Source organism: Falco naumanni, chromosome 3 (genome assembly GCF_017639655.2).
Source record: "Falco naumanni isolate bFalNau1 chromosome 3, bFalNau1.pat, whole genome shotgun sequence".
In the NCBI taxonomy this organism is placed as follows: Eukaryota; Metazoa; Chordata; class Aves; order Falconiformes; family Falconidae; genus Falco; species Falco naumanni.
The window spans coordinates 80,193,087-80,217,411 of record NC_054056.1 but is presented as its reverse complement, the minus strand read 5'-3'; the positions used below and the strand labels follow the sequence as shown (position 1 = coordinate 80,217,411).

At 38.8% G+C, this 24,325-nt stretch overlaps 1 protein-coding gene across 6 annotated transcripts in view; it reads left to right on the top strand.

Moving 5' to 3' along the window:
- Positions 1 to 24,325, top strand: part of NCOA2 (nuclear receptor coactivator 2) — a 189,735-nt gene that overhangs the window by 74,695 nt on the left and 90,715 nt on the right. The window contains exon 4 of one of the 6 annotated variants that reach the window (XM_040588014.1): positions 22,866 to 22,963. The exons of the other annotated variants lie outside the window; for them this stretch is intronic. The gene's annotated coding sequence lies outside the window, so the exon portion shown is untranslated. The remainder of the gene's footprint in view (positions 1 to 22,865; positions 22,964 to 24,325) is intronic. 6 annotated transcript variants of the gene reach the window in all.

The following is a 24,325-nucleotide window of genomic DNA, read 5'->3' as shown; positions in this document are numbered from 1 at the left end:
GGAGAGCCCAAACTTTTCATCCAGACAAGGTCTGTCATCACTTCTCTGTCTCTGCTGATATCAGGCACTTAAGCAGTAAATATCTGCTGTACTCTGCTTGTTTGGGAAGAGCTGTAAGGAGGCTTTCCAGGGAAAGGGAGTTCTCCCAGGAGAGTGTCTCCAGGGAAGGTCTGCTCAGTTACTGAAGCTGCAGCACTTGCTGCATACTGTAATTGACAGTAGACCTTTTCTTCTCGTGACGGATTCTTGGAGAGAGGCTTTTCTTCATGTGAGAGGTAGGCACTGCATTTTGCAAAGCTCTGTGAGAAACCTTTGGGCAGAGCTCAACAAACATCACTGTGTCATAAACACAGTACGAGACAGTTCCCTTCCCCTTCCTAGCTTTCCTCTTCAACGATCAGATAAATAGTGGAGAATAGTTATTCAAGACCTTATGAAATGTCATACACTCATAGTGACCATCTTTTGACTTTATGCAAGAAAGTTAATAGTCCTTAAAAGGACTGTTTCATCCTGTGCTACTCAAGGTTTTTTCCCTTCTTCAGGAAAAGCTGGATAACCCGTTTTGTTGTCACTGGAACAACCAGAAAAGCTATGTCAATGACCAGAACCTTGACTCATCTTTCTTAATGGAGTTTTAAAAGCAAAAGCAGTCTTAAGAGCCTCTGTGTAAAAACTAAGGTACATCCGACAGTGATTGTGAAGGGAACAGAAACCAGGACAGAGTCCTGCTTCCAGCTCCCTAGTGTTTTTAGCTGTAATTTATCAGAGGAGAGAAGGGAAGACCAATGAAGGTGAGAAGTCCTGTTTGCATCCTGTGAAAAGTCAAGGTTGCTAGGTATATTGAGGTGTTCCTTCCATTCTAAATGAAATATGGAAGGCTTTCAGGACATGGCAAGGTTTATAACATTTTTAATTCTGTAAAGGATTCCTTCCTATTTGTGCCTTCCAGTGTTTTAAGAGAACATACAGCTGCCATTCTGAAGAGGATGGTTGCACAGCTGCTGCTGCTTACTCTGTGTTGCTTTTGCTTACTCTGTGTCTCTGTGTGTAAGTAATAATTTATTATAACATCAATATAACATTACCTTCAGTCTTTCAGAAGAGCCTTATCTTAGGTGCTTGCCAGAGTTACTCATGTGTTTCTTTGCTTAGCGTGACATGGCTGTATTTTCCTTCGTGGCTTAGTTCCTAGCCCAAGCACAGGCGATGAAATGTGCTCACATTGCACTGTGTTTTATCACTGAGTTAAGGGATTGGATGGGGTTGTGTTGTAAAAGAGGACAGTAGGGCCAGTCAGTTTGATGCAATGAATAGATTGCTCTTATTCATAGAGGAGTATGGTCCAAACAGTGGTCTGTGGGCCAAGACCAGCCTACAGGAAATTTCCATCTGCTCTGCTTTTCACCGAAGGAGATGGAGAACAGCTTTGCAGCAGCAAATGTTGGCCAGCAACTGGACTGTATTGGAGGCTTGCCACAATCCAGTTTAGAAGGCTGCCTCCAGGGGAGTGGAAGAAAGCGGAGTGGAAGGGGCGAGGGAGAAGAGCCTCCCTTCTCTCGCGGTCCTGTCCTATTTCTGTGATGACATCTTGACAGTATTTCTAGGTTAGCTACTTGTGGCATGTGCAGGCTGGTCAGGTTGGTGACTACCCGGAGGACTAGGAAGTGGAATCTGTAAGAATTAGTTGGTGGGAGGTTCTGCATCCAACCACCAAACTATAATTGCAAACCCCTTGTAGTAAGTGACCTCTTTTAATAGAAAACCACATCCTTTAAAACAGTTCATTAAATATGCCCTTGTCAATTACAAGCTACCATGCCATATAAAAAGCACCTTATTTGCATATGAAGTAATTCAGATTCAAACTTCTAATTGCCATTTGAGAAGTCAAATACTGATTTTTATGGGGATTTTGATACAGTTTTTTATTGCCTTTCAGGAGAATTTCAAAATGAATTTGAGACTGTAACTATTGAACCCGAAAAGAGCATGGGAAGTGGAAAGGTCTATGTATCAAAAGGTCTATGTACCAAAATTTTTTTAAGAAAAAATTGTATGTGTATTTTTCATTGGCATGCAGTGATAGTCTCTAAAGTCTTTATAATCCTGAGATAATACGCATACCCATTACATGAGAGCACTGAATACCTTTTTGATCTGTGCGGGTCATCCCAAACAAAAGCCTCTAACAGTCATCTCCACACTTGGTTTTGTATTTTTATCATCGTAAGGTTAAATACTAAATAAATATTTAGATTTTTATATGATATATAATTTTTAACTTTTGTATTTTTTTTCAGATTCCCTTTTAAAAGAATTTTCACATAGGAAACCATTAAACTCTTGTAATAATGAAGATGGTTCAGGTGAAAGTGAATTAACAGAAAAATCATGTACAAGGAGGGCGCTAGCTTTAAGACCTTGACTTATTATGTTTCTCTTTCAGCTGATGGTAGAAAAGCTTTTAAGTTACTTTTGTGTATGTGTATTTATACAAATAATCTGGGTTGCTTAAGTCAAATACAGTCAAATAGAGAAATACATGCACTGTTGTAAAGAGTTATTGCAATTAGCCTGGCCTCTAGCATGTGTAACAGAATTGTTCTTCTTAAATAAAACTGAATGAAGCAATTATCCTGTATCATGTCAGTTGCTCTATGGACCTATGTGAAATCCGGGTACTTAAAAATTCCCCTAAGCCTCGTCAGACTCCTGTAAGGTTTCTGGCTCTGGCATGAAAGGTATGTTTGCTGGGGACAGATTATTTCTCCTTATCTGGAATGGGGCTTGCATGAGCCAGCAAACCAAAATGCTAAGATCAGTGTTGAACTCTCCAAACTGCTCCAGTAATATATAGACTAGTATAAATTCATGCTCGGTTGCAAACTTTCTAAAATCACTTTTTGCATTGTAGAAGAATGAGAAGAGGTGCACAAACAGGCAAAATAACAAACAGCTTTACAGCGTTGCCATGCTACTGGATCACCTTGGGGTTTGAGTCAGGTTTCCTGAGTTCTCAGCTTCATTCCTTCAGTCTTGTTGTCTTGTGCAGTAGTTTGAGCTCTGCTCTTGATCAAAGTTTTCTGCCAAGGTGAAAAATTGGCATTCAGACAGGTAGATACCTTTGAGTACCTTCAGCCTTCCTGTTCGTGTTCTTAAGACTAATTTCTGTTGCCTTATTTTCTTCGCTGCTTCTTTTATATCAGGCTTTTTCCATTGTTCTTTGCCCATTTTGCTGCTGATAAGCTGAGCAGAGTGAGTTTCCTCTAAATGTCATCCATTTTGCTTTTCCCTGGATGAAAGACTATTCACTTTTCCCTGGCCTGAGTCATAGGTGATACCAGTCCTGTCAGCAGATCTCTGAATGCTGTATGTATATGTGCACACGTTTGACTTATTTTTTATATTCAGGTATATAATATATAAACGAACATCTATGTTGTTTATATTTTTTATATAGTATCTAACAGCTCATGAATGTCTTGTATATGATTGTTAGTATTAATCACTTTATAATTAATTATTTTATGTTTATATATAAAATAACATCTGCCAACATGTTTCATAGTTGGATACATCTGTTTCATTGCTTTAAAATGTTGATTTCTATTTTACTTTTTTGTTTAGGAGAAATACAGCATTACCAGTAGTTGCTTTCATTTTCTAAAGATCAGGCTTTGACTGAGACTGATCAGTTTATGGAAGTATTATATGACTTGATGGACAGCATTCTAAAGAGATGTGCCTCATTAAAGAGCGCGTAACATCTTTGGCTCCGTTCCTGTGTATTTTTATTCTGGTGGGACTCCTATCTAGCAATATTCTCATTTAGAAGATTTCTCTAAGGTTCCGGTTATTATCTTTAATAATTAAAAGGTGGTCTCAGGGCTTCTCCCAGCTTTTGTTTGTTCTTTCAGATCTGGTTTCCATTTCAGATAGTCAGGCACTGGAACAGGCTGCCCAGGGAAGCGGTTGTGTCACCACCCCTGGAGGTATTTAAAAGATGTGAACATGTGGCACTTAGGGACGTGGTTTAGTGGTGGACTTGGCAGTGCTGGGTTAGTGGTTGGACTCGATGATCTTAAAGGTCTTTTCCAACCTGAACTCTGTGAATCTAGAGTTCTTTTCCTACATTTTCCTACAGCAAGAAAAATTACACAGTTCAGTAAAGTTGTGACACTTTTAAATTTTGTTTGTTTCTGCAGAATTCTAAATTAATCTTCTGACACTGTTATTAATAAGGGACACAAAAATGAGAAAAAAATCATTTTATGGGCATGTAGAGAATTGTTCAAGTATTAGGTGGGCATATAGATCAAAGTTCTACCTTGTTGGGAAGTTTGTTAGCCTTTTAGGTCTGAATGAGGGCTCATTGAGAATGGCACAACTTTCTTCTAACTGTATTTGCAGAACAGAGCCATGGAGGTCTCTCCAAGCACAGATGCCAGTTTAGAAGTGCATGGTTTTTTTGTTCTGCTTTTGACAGTAAATGTATGTCCAGACATGGTCAGGTCTGAAATGCGTAGGTTATTGGTAACATCACATAAATGCAATGAACTTTGCTGGTGGATACCGAAGTATCAGGCTTGCTTTAAGAGCTGCTAAGTAAAATCCTATGGTCTTTGTTGTACAAGAGGTGAGGCTATGACTACGGACTGTTTTGGCCTTAGAAATCTGTATTTTGATTTCTTTATGTGGAGTAATTTTTACTCTGTCATTTAGTAAATTATTTGATTTCATAAGTATTTGAATTTTGTATGTGAACAGATTTTATGACCTGCTTAGAAATGGCTTAATGCTGTCACATTCTCTGGTATATGTTACTTAAGTGATCTGAGTGGCATGGGCTTGCTTTTGTTCTCTGTTACATTTACGAAGGGTTTAGCATCTAAAAGTCAAATGTGAAATGGAGCAATGCAATTATTTGTGTGAGAGCTTACTTGTGTTTATAACCTTGGAGACAGGACACGCTTGCCTAAATGCAGCTGTTTAGTTTGGTCCATCTAAATTAGCTTTTTGTGAAATTATGAGGTCAAATATTCTCCTTTATTTTTAGCCTCATTTCCTATAGAAACAAGGCTCATGAGGTCATGCTGTGCATTTGTGTACATGCACACGCATCACTTCATGTCCCCTCAGTAGCTTTTGAACCTGTTCATGATTTTGAGCACATTTTTTTTGGCACGGTGGAGGCCTCAAAATTCACATCCCACAAGTTTTGTGAAAATAAGTAGCTGAATATAGGTGGGATCACCTAAAGGTGCCCTGACAGAGGGAAAGGTTACAGAGTGAAATAATCATCTTAGTTGCTGTGAATCCTAGTGATGGGAAAAGATAGACTTTAAACAGTGTCCCAACTGTGGGAAAAGCTTAATTCAAAGTTTTCACCTTTCTAGACACCAAAGTCAACCAACCAGGAGGTGTAAATTTGTGGGAGATGACGCTTAATTAATTCTGTTGTTCTTGGGACTGCTCATTCCTTAGATGATGATGATGATAATAGCAGCAGCAGCAGCAAAAATGTTTCCATGCGATATATTTTTGCATGTTTAATTTTTAAAGTAAATATGCAGGGATATTCTCTTTACAATCTTAATTTTCAGAGACAGTTTTTGTTTTCACTGTGAACATTAATTTAAATGTTTGCATAGCATCTTCTCTACCTGTTAGGTCAAACTTAGCAGTTGCTTCCCCCTACTTTTAAAACAACGGGTACCATGAATGCTTTCCAGCCCTGTTTTGCACGTGGTTCTGGATTGCAGCTAGCCAGAAATGCTGGAACATTTTGTGGGGAGAATTCATGTCACTATGGTTGTACTCCAAGGGAGTTAACTGGGAAGAACAAGGTTGGTACAGTATGCGTATTCAATATGGAAATAATAATAATTATTAAGCTAGCCAACAAGAAGTGTATTCTTAATAAAATGTGTGGGTTTTTTCAGTGTAATTATCTGACTGTATAATACAAAAATTGCTTTGAGAGTGGGTCAAAGATTACACATAGCAGAGGCTTGTGTGATTGGTTATGAACAAGTGAAAATAGGGTAAACTTTTGACCCGACAGCAGCAAATGGAACTGTGTAAAGCACCTACAGATGGCAGGATTTAACATATAGTCGGTCTCTCGCCCTTTCACAGCAATTACGATCATATTACACCAGGCGCAGAGGGGAAGGCACTTCGTAACTGTAATACAGTGCGTCTTTGAAAGTTTTGAATATGCAGTTGCGTGTTTTGTTTTTGCAGGACCATCAATTAGGTTAGCAAGAAGAATTCCACTTTTGTTGCTCGTGTTTGACTCGACGAGTTCCTGACCAGCGTGCCAAGTCCATTTTGAACAAAAAAATCATTTGAACGGTCTGAATAATTCTGATAATTCAGACTGCAGTGGATTTATTGCTAGGCTTGACCGACTCAGTGAAAGTTTTATGCTGTTCTGCTGCTGATGTGGGGTTGAGGGGATGAGGAGAATGTGGCTTCAGAAAGAGATCTGAGAAACAACGCTCCCAACCAGCTCCTTACATTCTAGTGTAGATGCATACATCTTCCTGGTTGAGTTTTAAGTTTGCAAAATTTAAACAGCAAAAAGACCAATTGATAAACTGTTTTTTGACCGTATTGTGGCATTTAGACAAATCAGTGGCTTTCATTTTGTTTGTACTTAGGAAATACTTGACAAAGTAGAAGTGAAAGAGTAGTGTGAATTAGAAATGAATGATTTCTAATGATGTGAACTTTGTCAGTTAACAAAATCAAAAGCCCAGTTGCACTTTTGGCACAGAGTGATAGTTCTGAAGTCATCCAAGCATATTTCATGTAATTCACTGCCTGTCAGGTGTTTGTGTGTCTGTGTATGCACGTGTGGACCTCTCCCATGTTTGGTTTTATTTATCGCGCTTTGACGTACTGGCATTCGGGAAAGATGTCTGAATTACAGAAGGCACGCTTCCTTCTAGTTGTGATCCAGCCACTATCTCCCTTTCCGTCTCTTCGCTTTGCCTTCTGGCCTGTAATCTGATGCGTGTGCCAGATGTGGGGAGGTGGAACAGAAGCAATCCAAGCTTTTAGACCATTTCGTGGAGGGGGTTATTTTATTATATCTGTGGTTCACAAAAATTTTCCTTTGGTTTTCCAGAATGACTTCTACGAAGAGTAGAAATTGCAAGCATATGTTAATAAGCTAAATAAAATACTGAAAAATGCTGTTTGGAGGAAGGGAGAATTTTCAAATACTGATAAAATAAAGGGTGGGTGGGTGGCTTTTTTTTCTTTTTAAATCATGCTGAAGCTTGTACTGTACGTAGACTGCTGGGTTTAATTCCATTTCTTTTTGGAGACAAATTGTCTTCATTTTAGCCGTGTCTGTACCTGCAGCAAAGAGCTGCTGATGAAAGCTTTAAGGTGCTTAAACGGCTCAGTGACTGCTACCACATAAGTCTGATCTGGTCACACAAGATTTTGGAACTTTACTGGTTGTTAAATTATAGTGAAATGAAAGCTGTTCTTCTCAAATGCTAAACAACATACACTGTGATAGACTAAGTCCTTCTACAGTTTTCTGACCCCTCACACACAGACACACACACCAAAAAGCAAGCAAGCATACAAACCCACCATGAGAACAAACTAAGTAATTTAAAAATACCGCTTCTGCATTCATCTCTTTTTACTGATGAGCAGGCTTCATATTCCAGGTCTGAGCTGCACTTGAAATTTGCCTGGACCTGTTGAAGCCCCAGCTCTTCAGAGGAGGCTCATGAGCCCTGCGCTCCCTGCCAGGGCTGAGCTGTGGGGGTTACAGCTGGCCTCTGCCAGAGGCGGTGGGTTGGCAGAGTTACCCAACAGACCACCTTAAAATGTCATTGAGTAATCTTAATCTAAAGGTAGTAGCAGAATTCTTCAAGGTGAGGTGGTTGTCTGTTGTGTTAATGACCTGTATGAATTAGGGCTGTTTGCATGACAGCTATTCCGCCTGAAAATAGGGGCAGTTACTCCCTTTGTTCTGCCTCCTAAGTACCGACTTCATAGAGGTATTCTGGATTTGTGGTACTTGGGAGATGCGAAAACAGAAACCAGCTCTGTAGAGAAAAAATATTCTGAATATATGGAGTAGAAAGGAAAATGAATTAAAGAGATGAGTTTCATACATGAGAAAGTGATTTTACCTAGTTATGTGCTTTTTGAAATACAAAAAAATATAAAAATGTTTTTTGCTGAATGTTATTATTGAAACATTCTTGAAATATCATGGGATTATTCCCATAATTTCACTGATTAAAATAGAAATCTAAATGAAGGACCTGTACTTTTCACAGCTATTTTGTAAATAATACTAACTAGTATTGTATTCCAGTAACTGAAAGATCTTCAACAATTACAGCTACTTAATAAATACCCTGTGTGCTTCTTTAAAACAAACACATCAACCAAACTGAGGGATATAGTAAACCTTTAGCCAGTGACACATGCTTCATAGTGCTTGCATATTCTTCTGATTCTGATCATTATTTCTTGCCACAGTTTAACAGAAATGCTCATGTTTCCTAATTGTTACTGGAAATAAAGTAGTTAAAATGACTCTTCCTAGTGTCACTCAAAGCTAAGTATGAAGGTTTCCATTATGAGTTGCACAAAACATTCTTATCTATCCTTTGGTAAGTAGGTGAAATGCCTGTGTGCAATATGTGTAAGCTTCGTTTCCTTTCAGTTTTATCTAAATACCTAATTTAGCGTTCCTTTGTTATGTGCTCTGCAAGAATAACTTACAAAAGCTATCATTTCTTACACTACATCTTGCATACAGATACAAGTAAAGTGTGGCAAGCTTTTTCTGCTCCCAGAAGGCAGCTTTCCAATACTGGTGGAGTTTTTCCTTTTGTCCTGTATGGAAGCATTTTTCACCTGTGTCAGTATTTACTTGTGCCAGTGCTTCCCTGGTCTGTCTCAGGATTGAAATAAGCGTGGCAAGAGGGCACCATCACTTCTATGCCAGTAATATGTAGGTTACTGCAAGTGAATTGCTGTCACAGGAATATTCTGGATATGGAGAAGATTTTAACTTGTCATTAAACAATTGTGTAATCATTACAAATAAATTAATGCATAAATTACAGTAGTATGTAGTATAACACGTAGTTATTTGCATGCTGCTCACCAAGCTAAGCGCTAACTGGAGGATAAAAGTAGTAATTTTCCCATACAGATCTAGCAAAGAGAACTGTTTTGCCTGATAAATTTAGGTTGCTAGTGGAAGAGCAGACAAGGTGCAGGTTCAGACCGTGTTTTTAATACATGAAGCATCAAAATAAAGGTGAAACATTTATTGTAAGAAAGAGTTGAATTCGGCTCTCTCCATTTGTAAATGAGTTAGGAACTCTAAAGACCCCCATCCCCGAGGTGTGTGATCTTCGGAGAGAGATACTCTCTTTAGACAACTCCCCACCTAAGCTGTGGAGATCGCTAGCTTTGCACAACATAATGTGGCATAACAAACACCTTAACCCCACCCCACCCCCCCACCCCCCCACCCCCCCCCCCCCAAAAAAAAAAAAAACAACACCAAACCACCAAAACCCCAAAAAAACCAAAACCCAAGACACATTTGTTTTCCATGCACGTGGGAATTTAGGTTGCTGCCTGCCTTTAGCAGAAGAGAGGGAGGCAGGGATGTGATTTTGGGGGGCTCCCTGGCCCCGTTGGTTCAGGGGATGGTTTTGACCTCCTGACAGTCAATCCCAGGCACAGCGGGAGCATGGGTCGGGTGCAGCTTAGTGAAAGCTGATTGACACTGAGCACCAACCCTCCCCATGTTTGTAAATGTGACCACTTACAGCTAATAAGCTTATAATAATTTGTGCTTAAGCACAGGTGGTGAAAGTAGTAGTGCAAAAAGAAATAAGACACTTAAATATGGGGAAGGTATGGGGCAAGTTGTGGTGAAGCACGTGCTGTGTGGGGTAATGATGGTTATCCGTCCCCTTTCACGTGGGGGCTTGTGTTCATCCCAGTCCTGATATTCCTGTTCACACATCAGCATAGGGGAATCAGAAACTGAACTCCACCAAGAAGCATTACTTTTCTCTTCATTACATTGAACTATTTTTGCAGTTGGGCATAAATATCAAGACTTTTTGACGGCTTCTTGTAAGTCCTGCATAGGAATTTTCTTATGACTTATGCCCATTTTGTTTTACTATCTGAAGGACTCCATTTGTGCAGAGTAATATATTTCATTTGGTCTTCGGAATGATTTGATATTTTGAAAATTTAAAAAATTATCTTCTTTAACCAGATTGCTTTGCTGTGGGTGACTTGATGGGAAAACAGCACATGCCTCCCTGCCTACTTTGCGTGTTACCTAAATGGAGTAAATTCAGCTTGGAAAGGCTTGGGAAGAAGAGGAGGATTTAAAATTATTCCCTTTTAATTAATCCCAGGAAAATTCTGGGAAATCTGTTACTACTTAGTGCATGCTGTATGTCTTTTAACTCCATTTCATTCTGATCACATAGACAAAAATCAGGGGGTTGGGGTTTTTCACACTGATACTTTGGTTAGTACATGCAGAATAAGGTGCGTGTGTAGGTTGTGGGGTTTTTTTCTTTTTAAAAGCTTGTTTTCTGTTAAGGAAACATTCCAATGATGGTGTTAGTTAAATGTAGCTTTGAAGTGCTGACCTTTTATGAAATAATGTTTTACTACCAATTGCTATAAGCCAGTGGTGATAACAGTGGTGATAATGCCCCCCCCCCCCCCCCCCCCCCCCCCCCGTAAAATATAAATCTTTGGTTTGTTTAAACATCATGTTATTTGAACAGAGTAAGCTCCCTCTGTGGCAGATTATAGTACATTCGTTCTTTGGGGAAAAAGAAAAAGAAACAAACACAAGCAAAACAAAGAAACAACCCAAGGCTTATTTCTTTGTTTTCTTTCTTGGCTAACACATAAGGACCTTGGGTCCTACTACTGCTGTACTTCAGAGGGCAGCTGAACAGATAATTTATGCATGTTATATGCTTCTAAGTCCTCAGCAGTCTAAGACAACACAAGGATTCCATCCTAAAAAGTGAAGAACGTTCTGATCTTACTCCAAGAAAGCATTTACACATAATCTTTACAGTCAAAGACATTTGGACTTAACGTTAGGTAAGACAGTTCAGAGAGTTTGCAAGATGAAGTATTTAATTGAAAGCATTATTGCTGTGGTGTTAACTAACAAATAAGCTATCTTCCCTCCATGGTACATTCTCATAAATATTCTTATATTAATGTATCAGTTTGGGGTTGCAATTAAACGGTTTTCTATCCAAAGCTTTTTGCACATTTGTTTTTTATTTGAAGTACTTTTCAGAAGTTAAAGTGTGGTATTAACACAAGGGAAAACACCACTCTAGCTCATGAAAATATAAGAGAGTATCTTAGATTTCCTAGAATTTTTACTGTGGCTCATTCTGGTTTACATAACTTAAGTCCTAGTAGTATATGTTCTTCTGGTAAAGTTGCCGTAAGTAGAATCAATCTTTCTAAAATTAATTATTTTCTGGTTGGACTATTCACAAGGTGTCTTAAAATCAATATAAAAAAATAATCTGCTGAAGTACCTCTCTGTATAATTCATATAGTAGTATACTACTGCTTTCTTCAGGTTCAGTCTGCTGATAGTCTCCAAGAAATTCTGAGTGTGGAAGAAGACAGCTTTTTTGATCCCTGTTCAGCAGATCCTGATAGCTCTGCCCGTGGAGCTAGTGCCCTTTCCAGGGTGTTTGCACAAAATGATTCTGGAGCATTTCTGTACTGTCCTAGTAGAGTTAGCAATTTTTTTCCTTTTCCTGCATGAATATGTTTAGACTTCTATATTTGTAAAAGAGCTAACATTCATTGTGCTTTCTCATGGGTATCGCTGGCGTTCAAGGCGGTATTTGACTGTTTCCATAGTGTCACTGTAACTTGCAACCCGAGTTAAAAAGGCAGCATGCCTGGTATTACACTCTTAAATACACCTGGTTTACTGACTGACCTTGAATAGGTCATTCTATGTCTCTGTTCATCCTGAGATCTATAAACTGTAGATAATAAAACATATCTCCACCTTTGCAAAAGCTCTTTGAAATCCATGAGTAAAAGGTATCCCATAAGGTCAAAATATGAATTATTTATTGCTACATGACATGCACAGCATGCAGACTGTAGGGCTGTAGAAATCCTGTCTGTTCCTTATTCCTCTGAGAACAGAAGTCATACCTTCAGAGCTCTACTTGGAGAAGAAGTATTCGTTGCATGAAACCTCATACAGTCTTCGTGTGTATGAGTATGTGATAATATTGAAACTTTGGTACCTCCAGTGAATTGGTTTCAAGTGTTAATACCCATCTTCCCCTGACAAGTGCAAATGCAGTTTTCAAAATAATAAACTTTTTTAAAATAAAGAGTTAATATGAGAAGATTAGAAAGAATAGTCAGAGTTGGGGGAAGACTGGCTTTTGAAATAAAGGCATTAGAATTTCATGGCATCGCAGTTGTAGTAGGGTTACTACAGAGTAGCAGGTCACTTTAACTTCCAGGTAATTGCTAATACTCATAGCCATTATCCATTTCCTACTATTTGACATGCCAGCAGTATGCTTTGAAAGAAACTGATTTTTCTTTTAGTGTGTTCCCTAGGGTTTGATTCTATACATCTAAGTATAGAAGGAGAAAAGTCACGTTCTCTGCTTACTATTTATAGTGTTTATTTTATTAATTTAGGTATGTGTTATTCAAGATAAGCTATCTATACATATATATAGGTAGGTAAAGATATGAAACATACAAAAAGCAAGAACAGGCATGTTGCAAGCCAGTTAGGGCTTTACACTTCAATGTGAACATCTTCAACTGTACTTGGAAATCAGTAGGCAGCTAGCACGGGTTCTGAAGAATTGGTATACCAGTTTCTGCTGAGATCTGCTACTTTAATAATTGGGTTTCTCTGTATCAGTTTTGGCCTCTAAAAGAGTTTAAGGAATGGTCTTCAGCAGAGCACACTTAAATTATCTAACACTGAGGTGCATGACATTATTATAAAGTTAAAGTGCTTGGCCTTTAATCCAAGTCCAAACATTAGGTCAGAACTGTATCCAGCTAAATCCAAAATAGTTTTTAACTATTGGGGATAGGCCCAGACTTTCTAGTACTGACAATAGAGGCAAGAGGGTTCTTGCTCAGATTTTAAAACTCCCCTGGGGATGCCAGACTCCTGGATAACTTTAATTCTCTACTGCACTATTGGAGGAAGTGCAGTTTTACAGCTGAAGTCACATCCAGTTGGGAAGACTGGGGAGATGTTACTAGAAAATTGTGATGGAGGAGGGAAGCAGTCCTATGCCCAAGTAAGATTTTTGAGAAAATTGTTTGAAGAAAAATTACTTCTACATGTCTTAATGTAGTTGGTTTAGAAGACTGTACTTTTAGGCCGTGGTAAATTGTTTGGTTAAAAGGAGCCATCTGCTTGGAAATATTTCCCTTCATGTTGCCTTCCACCTTGGTTCTTTTCCATTATGCTTTAGGCATCATTTTGCTTGTTCTTTGTATTTATTTGATACTTTCATCTAGCCCTCTTCACAGCTGTAGACTCTGAGGACTTTGCTAGTCTGATTTTTCTTATCTGCCCACTGCTCTGACTGTGAGTGTGGCTGAGGTACTGCAGGCTATGTATTAATAAAGGTAATTCATCTGTATAAATTTACATGTAGCATAGATACTAAGGGAGTGTAATGTATTAAAGATTGCAGGGATCCTGTGCCATGGAAGCTTCCGAAGTACCTAAAACCTAAACAAGTACTTTATCACTGTCTTTTCTTTCTCCTTATCCTTCTCAGTATTCTCCACTGCAAATAAAGATGTTAGTGTCAGGGGTGTACCCGGCTCAGTACTCCCTTTGCTGTGTATTCCCCTTGTATTATGAAATACATAAACTCATAAAATAATATTGCTACCACTGAAGTTTTTTTTAAAACCCTGCTTTAGTAGAGAACACCATTGCAGCCAGGAGCGGTAATCCCATGATGCCTGGTTTTCTAAAATCAAGGCATTTTAATTGACCCTGGTACTTAATTCCCAGCACATCACTCATTATTTCCACTGGGGGCTCTCTGCTGTTGCTCCTCGCAAAAACTGTTCTCACGTATACCCTTCCTCACTGCCAACTAGTATATGCCTATATATAGTATGTACAGCTAGCATATTCAGAATTGTGTTAAATCCAAAGTCTTCAGACAGTGTATAATGTAATAAATTGCATCTGTCTTTGCTAATAGGGACATAGATTTACCATTCTTTATTGACTTCTTTCCATGTTTTTTAAATCTTCTTTTACTTTAGAGATCTTAGCCTACTGATCTGGAAGGGCGTACGTTTCTGGATGGTTATCACTGTATGTTGTATCCACTCCCGTGTAAGATTAAAAAAATGAAAAAGTTGTTTGTTTTTTTTCAGAGGCCTTTCAAGGAAAAAAATAAATCTGTCAGCTGTCTCCTAATACCTTAACTTTCTTTGAACAGTAACATTAGCAAACACATGCAGTGTCAAAAATGCTTATCAAGAGAATCACACCAGTTTGAGAGCACATTTTCCTTTAATATTAATTAATGGCCCCAGTTCACTTAAATTATATTGCATCCACCCGTGTTAGGCTGTTGTCTGGGAGAACAAATGACTCCCTGAGCCTTGGCTCTGCTGAGCTAAGTTAGAAGCAATTTCCAAAATCAGAGTGGCTATCAGAGTGTTTGTGTAGATGTTCCAAAAAACAGCATCCTGAACGCACAACTCTCATCACACACTATAAAGAGAAAATCAACCTTCCAATGTCCAGGACTCTACATGGTCAAAATTAGCACCGCAACGTCATCTTTAAATCAGTTTATACAAACGTATGACATAGAACACGGTCTTTAGACATTGCTCAGCAAGTGAGGCTGGCTGGATTGCCCTCGGACAGTGCAGTGGCTGTGCACTGGGTGTTGAAGGCTGCCCTGTGGGGCATCCTGCTTCTTAGGCAAAGATATAGTTTGGAAGCACAGAGCACATCAGTTCTCTCACAGTTGCTTTGGTTGTCTGTTGACTTGTGGTTGAATTTCTGTCTTTTGGAAGTCATATATGACTTTACGTCCAGATTATTTCACAGATCATCCCTGTCTTTTGCTGTACTGCTGTTAAAACTGCCAGCAAAATGTTCTCTGCGAGGCCTTTTGTCTTCATGTGTTGCATGCCCTGCCTGTTGTCTCTGTAGTTTTGGGGAAGAAATCGCACAGGAGAAAGGACAGTTAATAAGAAAGGACTTAGGTGATCTCTTCTGAGAAGGATACCCTCTTCACTCAGGGTAAAGGGCTTATAAAATGTTATTTATTATTATGTTATTAAATTGAAGCTTAGGAAATGTGGGTTCCTTAGAACCTGGGGACAGGCAATCTGTAAAAATCTAAATAACTCGTAAATCTCATATTAAGGATGATTTGCTAAGGGTTTTAAGAAATAGTCCTGTGAACTGTGAGGTACTGCAGTTTCAAGATGAGAGAGTCATGACAACCACGCGTTTGAAAGATAAAAAACCAGAGTATCTTTGCCAAAAGCAAAGCAGTGAAATAGCCATGTATTCTTCCAAACTTGACTTTTCTCCCCATTTAACTGACCTTGTATCATCTTGTGCTTCAGTACAACATGCTTAAGTGCAGAAAACGGACTGTGCCATCCATATTGTTGATATTTTTGTTAAGAGTAAGGTAATGCTTTTTAGATTGCTTTTGTGGAAAATTTAAAATGTGTAAACATGGTACGAACCACTAATTTTACACTGTCTGCCCTGCTATTTGCAGTTGGTAGCAGTTGCAACGTGTCTGCCATCGATTTTCAAAGTTTACATCTGACTAACTTTTCATACTGGTGTACAATATAACCTTAGTATGTGTGTGTAGGAGTTCTCAGGATGGGACAGGTTTTGCTATATGTTCTAAATATTTCAGGTTAAAATGATTGAGCTGTATGCAGTTTCTGAGCCTTTCTCTTCAGTCTTACATACGCACGTACTTTGCAGTTCATTTTAGGGAAAACCCAGAACAAACTGAAGTTGAGATATAGATTTCTGTTTTGGAATTCAGTGTGTTGAACTTTTCTCTCAAGAGTTAGCAGTAGACCCAAGTTCAGACATGTTTCCTCTCTTATCATAGACTTAAATATTCAACACTAACCACATTGGGGTTATTTGAGATTGTGTAGCATTTCTGCTCAGAATTAGGTTTCTGTTAGGGTGTTATGTCTTGTTTCTCCTGCAAATAATTACCTGCATACCTACATTATGCTGTTTCTTTATTTAGATGAAATGAGTATTGTCTTCCATGTTTTAGAGCTGCCATTTGTTATTACTGGCACTAGTAGCAAACCTGCACTTTTGTTGGACGAGAAGTGAACAAGTCTGGTTTCTGTTGAACACATAACTGTCATTGTTTTAAATATTTCTCAATACCCTACATTCAGTGATTGCTTTTGTATTAGCACAAGGTAGTTTTTTTAATCTTTTACTCTTACCAAGTAAAATTTGAAGTTCTTGAATTTTCACACTACTTCAGTTAAATCTCACTTTTGTTGCATCAACCTCATTATAAAAAGGAGCACAGACCAGTTGTCCTAAAGTTGATAATTATTTCATACCAGAGTATTTAATTATTTTATTGTAAATCAAATTAATTCCATCTGTTGGTACTTTTCCTTTCACTTTTATTTTACTTGGTAGGCTGCAGTCTCTGGCTCTTGGTTTTCTCATCAAATAGTGTTATCTCTGACAGCCCTTGTAGTTTTCAGGAGCATTTGTGCTTGGGCTCAGTGAAATGGGTTTTTTGATGATTCTGTCTGATACTGGTAGAAATTATCACCAGAACACTTTAAAACTCTTAATAGAAAAGCTAACTTTCTTTAGTTTCTCTTCTGTACCTTGTATCATCCACTGATATTCAGGATGTTTAATAATACGGAAATTTGAGGCATGACCCTGCTTTACTGTGCACTTAATTCCTAGTGGTTTAGTCAATCCTCTGTATTTACTGCTGCTTACCGAAGTTCAGCATTCACACTGACTTAGTGCTATTTGAAGTCCTTGTACGATTTGGCTAGAGCAGATGATGAAGCATTAAATTAGCTGCTTAATTTATTCTCAAATTTGTGAAAAGCAACTGTCCTTACGTTCCAGTTTCTCCCATGGGAAGCTAGTTGTGATTGGTAGCATCTCCCTTCTTCAGTGAGATTTCTTGGAGGAATGTGAAAGCCCAGAAGTTCAGTGTCTGCAAGATATAGTCTCTGCCTGTTTCCTCCTTGCTGCTCACAGGAGTTGGCTTTTCAAATGTGCCTCAATGTCTGCAAGCCGCTAGCAGTTAGAAGACTGCTACTGAACATAGGTGAGACATAAGAGGAGGTCTAGGTGCAAAGACCTGCGTACTCATCACCAGGTATGGTAATTTGCTGTATTCTGAACTAAAGGTAGAGGTCCCACTTGCATTAAACACAGCAGCAACTTTCTGTTTCAAGGAAAACCACAGGCAATGTATCAAATCTTGCTGAGTTCACACAGCGTTGCTGTTATGGCCAGATGGAGTGTTACGCTGTGCTGCCTTGCCTGGTTATCAGAGACCATGAAATTTCACCAAATTATTTCTTCCTTAATCCTCTACCCTGATTGAGTCATATGATGTCATTTAGGAAATATATTTGTTTCTAGCTGAGACTACATGAAAGAAAACCTGCCTTATCCTTGGATGAATTAGTATGATTTTATTCCACTACTAATAATAAACATTTTCTAGTCTGACTTTTGTCTGATTTAAATCTCAGCCATTGAATCTTGCCAGCTGTTGGTCTGCAAATTTTGGGAACCTTTTATTATCAGAAGTCTTTTCCCATGTAAGTACTTCTGTTCTGGGATGAGGTGAAATAAAAGAGTTTGAGCTGATTTTTTAGAAAATATATTCACTAAAAGGCACATTCTGTAGAGCTAAAAGTCATTTCTTTTTAAAGAAAAAATCCTGGACTCTCCATAATTTAGCTACATTCTGTAAAAAATGGATGGTAGCACTAGATATTATTACATTTATGTAATGTATCCTGTTAATACAATATTTATTTCTGTGCTGTAGTATCTCCATTCTGGTTTTCTTTGCTTGCTCAGCTTCCTGTGCTGAGTTCCTCTCATGTGCCATCAGTGCAGTTGGAAGCAACCCTCTCTCTTGAACTTGTCTGTCTGTGGGCTGAGGACCATCTCCAACAGAGCTTCTTGTTGTGTGTAACCTATAGAGAGCACCAGCCAGCACCCTGAGGCGGCGACTCTGGGGAATCTGACCTGACCCTTTTTTTAGTCCGTAAGAGGAGAAAGAGCTGACCATTTCCAGAATGCACCAAAAGAACCCCTCTTTCTTCTCTCTTGCCTTCTTAATTAAAGGCAATGGAGTAAAGCAGTAGAGATTTAAAACAAAACAAAACAAAAAAAGAGCACAGTTACTAGCGGACATGCCCATACAGAACTTACTTGCTATATATAGCACATACTGCAGTATTGGATTCTCCAGTTAGATAATGCAGAAACTTGCACACAGAGTAGTCTGAGTGGGTCGCTGGGTACATACTTATGAAGTTACGAGAGCCATGATAAACTGTGTTCAAGAAGCACGGACATTTTCTTACTACAAAGAGAAGTCAACGGTAATACCTGAGAGGTTGAGAGAGCAGGGAATGTCTTTTCATTGCCTTCACAGGGTCAGAAGTTGCAAGGTGCTTAGCACTGTAGTTATGTATACTGATGTATACTGCTGATATGGAAACTGACTGTGAGAAATGCCAAGCGCTCCAGCTTTCACTGGCAGTACGTTTGATATGATTCTTGTGTCCCTCAAGACAAGATGCAAAAGGCAGAAAACCTGTAGTTATGTATTTATTTTTCCTCATCTGGTACAAGGAAAAAGAAAAATCTACTTAGTTTTCAAGTAGTGGTGAATTAGGAGTTCCTGAACTGGTGAAATGTTGATACCGTTGACATACACATCAACAGGTTTCCAGTTTTGATGTGAAAACACTAATGTTTTGTTAGCGTTCAGATTTTAAAAATTGACCTAATACTGGAAAACTGTATGCTTCTTTCTGCTTTACTGAAATGTAACACATGAAAAAAATCATTGTACTGTCTTTGTTCCTGACCTGAGCAGTAATATCCTTGTTGTGTTTCTTGGCAGTAAGTCTTAGTAATTTCTGTTTGTCTTTCTTGGTGCCAGTGCAAGGCTTTGCCCTTCCAGTCCTCCTCGCAAGCGGTACTTAATGCTGCCTAGTCAGCTTTCCTAAGAGTCAGTGGCCTCTTGCCTTGAATTAAGCCCAGCAAGTCAGCTTTGTAATCTTTCAAACACTTGTTGAAGTGTCCCACTATTCTGCAGTGTAAACTAGGGCCGTCACTACAGCTGGCAATTATGGTACCCCTTTGGGTACTCCCAACTGAGAGGATTGCAGGGATATTATCAAGGTGGAATTGGATCCTCCTGGATATGGTATAGAGGGTGAGAGAAAGGACTAAAAACTCATGTTTTGGGATTAAAAAGACTGAAAAGATGTTTTGGGATTGCTTTACCAGTCCTTGCCTCAGGTGTAGGTATGTTATGAAGAAGGGCAAACACCACCAGACTGCGTTGTAGTCTGTCCTCATCTTTGCCAAATTCGCTCTTTCTTAAGAGAAAATAAAGGAAGAAAAAGAAAACGCAAACTCAAGAGAACTGTAATACATGTACGCTGAAAGCAGTATTCTGTTTATCAGTTTTGATTATTTGATCACATTAAAACATAAACTGTAAACATTTTAGTGAAGTGTTTCCTTGTGTCTACTGCAAGGCCACCTGTGGCTAGGCAAACAAAATGAAGTATTAATGAAATACATGTCTTCGAGAAAATTTAGATAACCCTCTTTTGCTGTGCAAGATGTTTGTCTTATCCTAATATGAAAAAATCTGTAGTGCCGGTATTGGTTTTAAAGGTCATCTGCTCATCCCCAAATTATGTGTATGATTTCTGTGAAATTCTTATTTAAAAGGAAGCAACAATTCTGTAGTTTCCACTGGAAGCATGTATTCACTGCCTGATAAAACTGAAGAGCCTTTCCTCTCTTGCTGTGGCATGTTCTTATTTATGTTCAGACTGGTGTTTTCTAACAGAAATATTTTTACACTCATTTCTTCTTTCCTTTCTGTCTAGAATCAGTCTGTGTACTGCAGTGGTATATTCCCTCTTCTCCATTCACTTTATATGTACTCTGTTCTTCACTAAGCAATCTTTTTAACAACATCTGTATACTTTTACTCCTTTCAGTCTTCACATTTTATTGCTACAACAACCCGTTTCTGTTACCTCCTTTTTATTTATGCGTAATTCTTTCCGTAACACTGTGATTGTGTTTGTGCTCACCATATTGTGATGTCTTTGAATTTCCTATCTTATGATTCCTGTAAATATCAACAGTACAGTTCTCACTATGGTATCTGACTGGTATGCTCCTGTTTTTTATGTTTTCCTTAGATTTGTACTTCATAAGTGAAGTATTTTGTGTATGTGTTCTTGTGAAAGTTCGTTTTCCTTCTGGTGCTTGTCTATTAATACATTTTTTTGAATACCAGAGATTTTTTGTAATCTTCATAGTTTTTCCCACATTTGTATCATTTTCCAATTTAAACATTATGCATTATGTTTTATCCTTAATGCGTTATGCATTATCCTTCAGCTAAGGGATTAATATGGCAAATGCAAGTGACAATTTGTTTTAATAAAAGAAAGTTAAGATCACAAAGCAGTTCTTGGTCTATAAGGCTTAAAGTTATATGTTGCTCCATATAATGTTCATTTTGCTTACCCTGTGTAGTGTGGCGCTTTGAGATGGAAGGACATACTTAGAAAGAACTGGCAAAAAAAATTACTCCATTTAGTCTGTATGTTTGTGTGTTTTTCTGCTGAATATACTGTATTATATAGCCTTCTTATGGAACCAGATTATTTCCTCCTGGACTGAGGATCTTTCTTGCAGATTCTCTCAAAAACCTGGAAAAGGAAAGAGTAGAAAAGAGAATTTGTGCTGCTGCAGGAGGGGCCTCATTCCCGTTCCATTTCCAGCTCCTCTGCCACAGTAAGCTTGTGCCTCAGCTTTGTTCGTAGCCTTGGAGCAGGGATCTCCCAGAGCCTTGGGAAGGGCCACTTTCCTGAGTAAGGCTGCCCCTAAGGAGAGGAGTAAACAGAAGGGGTGACAGGGCAGTGTCGGGAAAGATGGAGTGTACAGGATAGCCACTATTCACAATTTCCACTTTATTTTTCTCTAAGTACAGCCACTGTCTCTAACACTAACCTCTTCAATTTTGGGAGAAACTGTAAGTTTATGATCAGTGTTGTCTTTAAGGAGAATGATCCAGTGCAGTGGGAAAAGATGGAAGTAGAAGAAGAAAAGGAGATAATTCTGTATCCTGATTAGACTGGAAAAGAGTAGAAACAATGCTGCAAAAGTTGTTCTGTGGGCTTGAAAATCACTGTGAGATGCTTCATCCACAGTGTGGTGAAATAGTTTGCAAACGCCAGCACTGGAATATCAGGTGAAAGTCTAGGCTGGGCCCACTTGTGCTCTCAGAGGTGGACAGGTCCAGGGGGAATCAGCTGGATGTGTTTATGCCGTGTGCCACAGTAACAGGGAAGCGGTGTGCCAGTGTAGAAGAGGAAAGGTTTGTTCTGCTTTCAGTCTGTGAAGTACTTCAGTGAAGGCAGGACAGAGCAGTGTGTTTGCATGTATACTTTGCCTTTTACAAGCAAGAAACACCTTCTGAACAGTGAGGTGCGAACCTGTCCAGGGCTTGGCACTCAGGAGGGATGGGAACTGAAGCTGAAGCTTCGCTAGTTTTCCCCACTGAGCACTGTATTTAAAAAATGGTTCAGATGTTTGTCAGGGTAAAAAAAAAAAAAAAAAAAAAGCACTCAGACTGGAGGTTGTAGTGCAAATCATTTGTTATTTGCGCGAGAGTTGGGTGCTGGGAGGAGTTCAACCATAGGATGTTGCTGAGAGAAGAATATTTATTGCAGTAGAATTAAAATTACAGGCAAAAAATTAAAAGTACTCTAGGGGAAAAAGAGAATGCTAGCATGCCAGATATTCAGTATTAAGAATGTTTAATATTTAGTTTAGTCTCATGTGACATGTTTATGACCAGTGTGTGTACCTCAACGAAGGCAGTGCCTAAAATTGTATTCATTAATTAGTTTTGGTGCAAGTAGAGGGAGCACATGTATTCCTCTTTTCCGCCGACAGTGCAGTTTGCTTTTTGATAGAGGAAGATGCAAAATGATTTCAAGTGTGCAGGGTTTGGGTTTCTCCCGGAGTCGTACCCTTAAAATCAGCAGAAGGGAGGGAGGGGAGTTACTCTGTCTATTATCATCAAGCTCTGCTAATGTAGCCTGGGCACCACGTGACTGCAGAAAAGGCTATTATCTCAATGAAAAGGAAACTGCTTTTTAGAGCAGCAACAGAACAGAAGCAGGAGGAATTTTCGAGTACTCCACCATGCTGGATTGTCAAAGGGGGATCTCTCTGATCAGCAGTTAGGGAAGGATTAGCGTGGCCAGTTTGTCAGCTGTCATTAGAAGCAGATGACAGAGATGATAAGCTGCTGTGTGCGCACGTCCTCACTCAGCATGTGCTTTGGTTTACATCAAGACATAACACTGGTTTGGGAGAATGGAGAGCTGATATTTTTAAGGCTGTAAATTTACTGGTATTTGTGTCTTTTTTTATTATTATTTTTTCCTTCTCCCCCCCCCCTCCTGTTTTTAATAAAAAGCCAGTGTGATGGATGAGGAATGTATCTACATCTTGATCTGAAGACGCAGGAAAACTAGTGAGATCTGCCTTCAACTGCAAAGGCTGGAAGACAACAAGGTGTGTTTCTGAAGTGCTGTGACTTCATTGTTAGGACTCTCTTTGCACGTATGTGTGCTCCCATGTATGCATTGTAGGTGTCTGGCTGTTACTGGGGGGTATGTGTGTGATTGGGGAGGGCAAGGGGAGTGTTGGTTTGGGGGAGTTGGGGGGAAGAGCTGATTTTTTTCTGAGCATGAGACTGTAAAGATAATGTTTCTAAATAGTGAATACAAAGAAGTAATACAAATTTGATTCTCCAGTTTCTGTAGTTGTTCCCCCCCCCCCCTCTTTTTTTTAATGTCTACAGGTGTACTTGTGGCTGCCTGTGACCGTTTTATGGGTTTATGAGGCTAAATATATCTTAGTGCACAGGAAATATTTTTGTAAGCAAGTTTTCTGGCATCCAGAATAATACACAAACCTATCTATATTTTCCCACTGTCAAGATGAGGTGGAGCCTGAGAGTGTCTTTTTCATTGCAGTAATTACTATTCAATATTTGGTAATTTCTATGCACATGAAAAAGTCCAGAGTAAGTCAGACTGAGACATTTTTGTAATAAAGCTTTCTCTTTCTGACCAAGAGCTCAAGCAGACAAAACACACTGAAACATTTGTAGTTGTTATATAACTTTTTCTGTTCTCTAATCTTAACAGTTTTCTTTACAAGTATGTGATTCTGTAAACATAATGACATTCATTTAATCTGCAGACCTTGTATTTATCTCATGGTTATGCATGCTGATGTCATTAAATATCTTGGCAGTATTTACCTTTCTTTTAACCTTGGGAAGGCAACATTTAATATTGGAGATTAAATAATAATAACACCTGAAAAAGGTTATAGATAGTTACTTGCAGTAGGTGAAGATGGTATGCCATCTCCCCTGCTCGGGAAGTTATGTCAGGCTTGTTGGCTTTATTTTCGTGTCATACACAGCATTAAGCCCAGTATTGCTCTTTATCTCACAGCAATAATACTAATCCCAGACAACAACAACAACAAGAAGATAAAATGAAGTGTTTGGATTTGCATAGGAGTGCTGATCATCGCTTCTCTAGAATTTTGTCTCTGAAGTTAAGGGCAGGATTGCGAAGATGTATATACCCAGTCATTACTGCACTGCACTGGCAGTTCGCTAAAAGTGTGTTTTCCCAGTTTCATATTGAAATAGTGGTGGTGACTATCATGCTTAGAATCCATTTAATAATTAACTAAATACATACAGGAAATGCCTTAGTTTATTTTATGTAGGACTTTGAAAAACTCATGCTACTTTGAGATAGGAGGGGGGAAGGAAAATATTATTGTTTTTCAAATTAATGTAGTATGTGTTTGAAGAGACTTTATTTCATACTGTGAGGGCAGAGCCAGAAACAT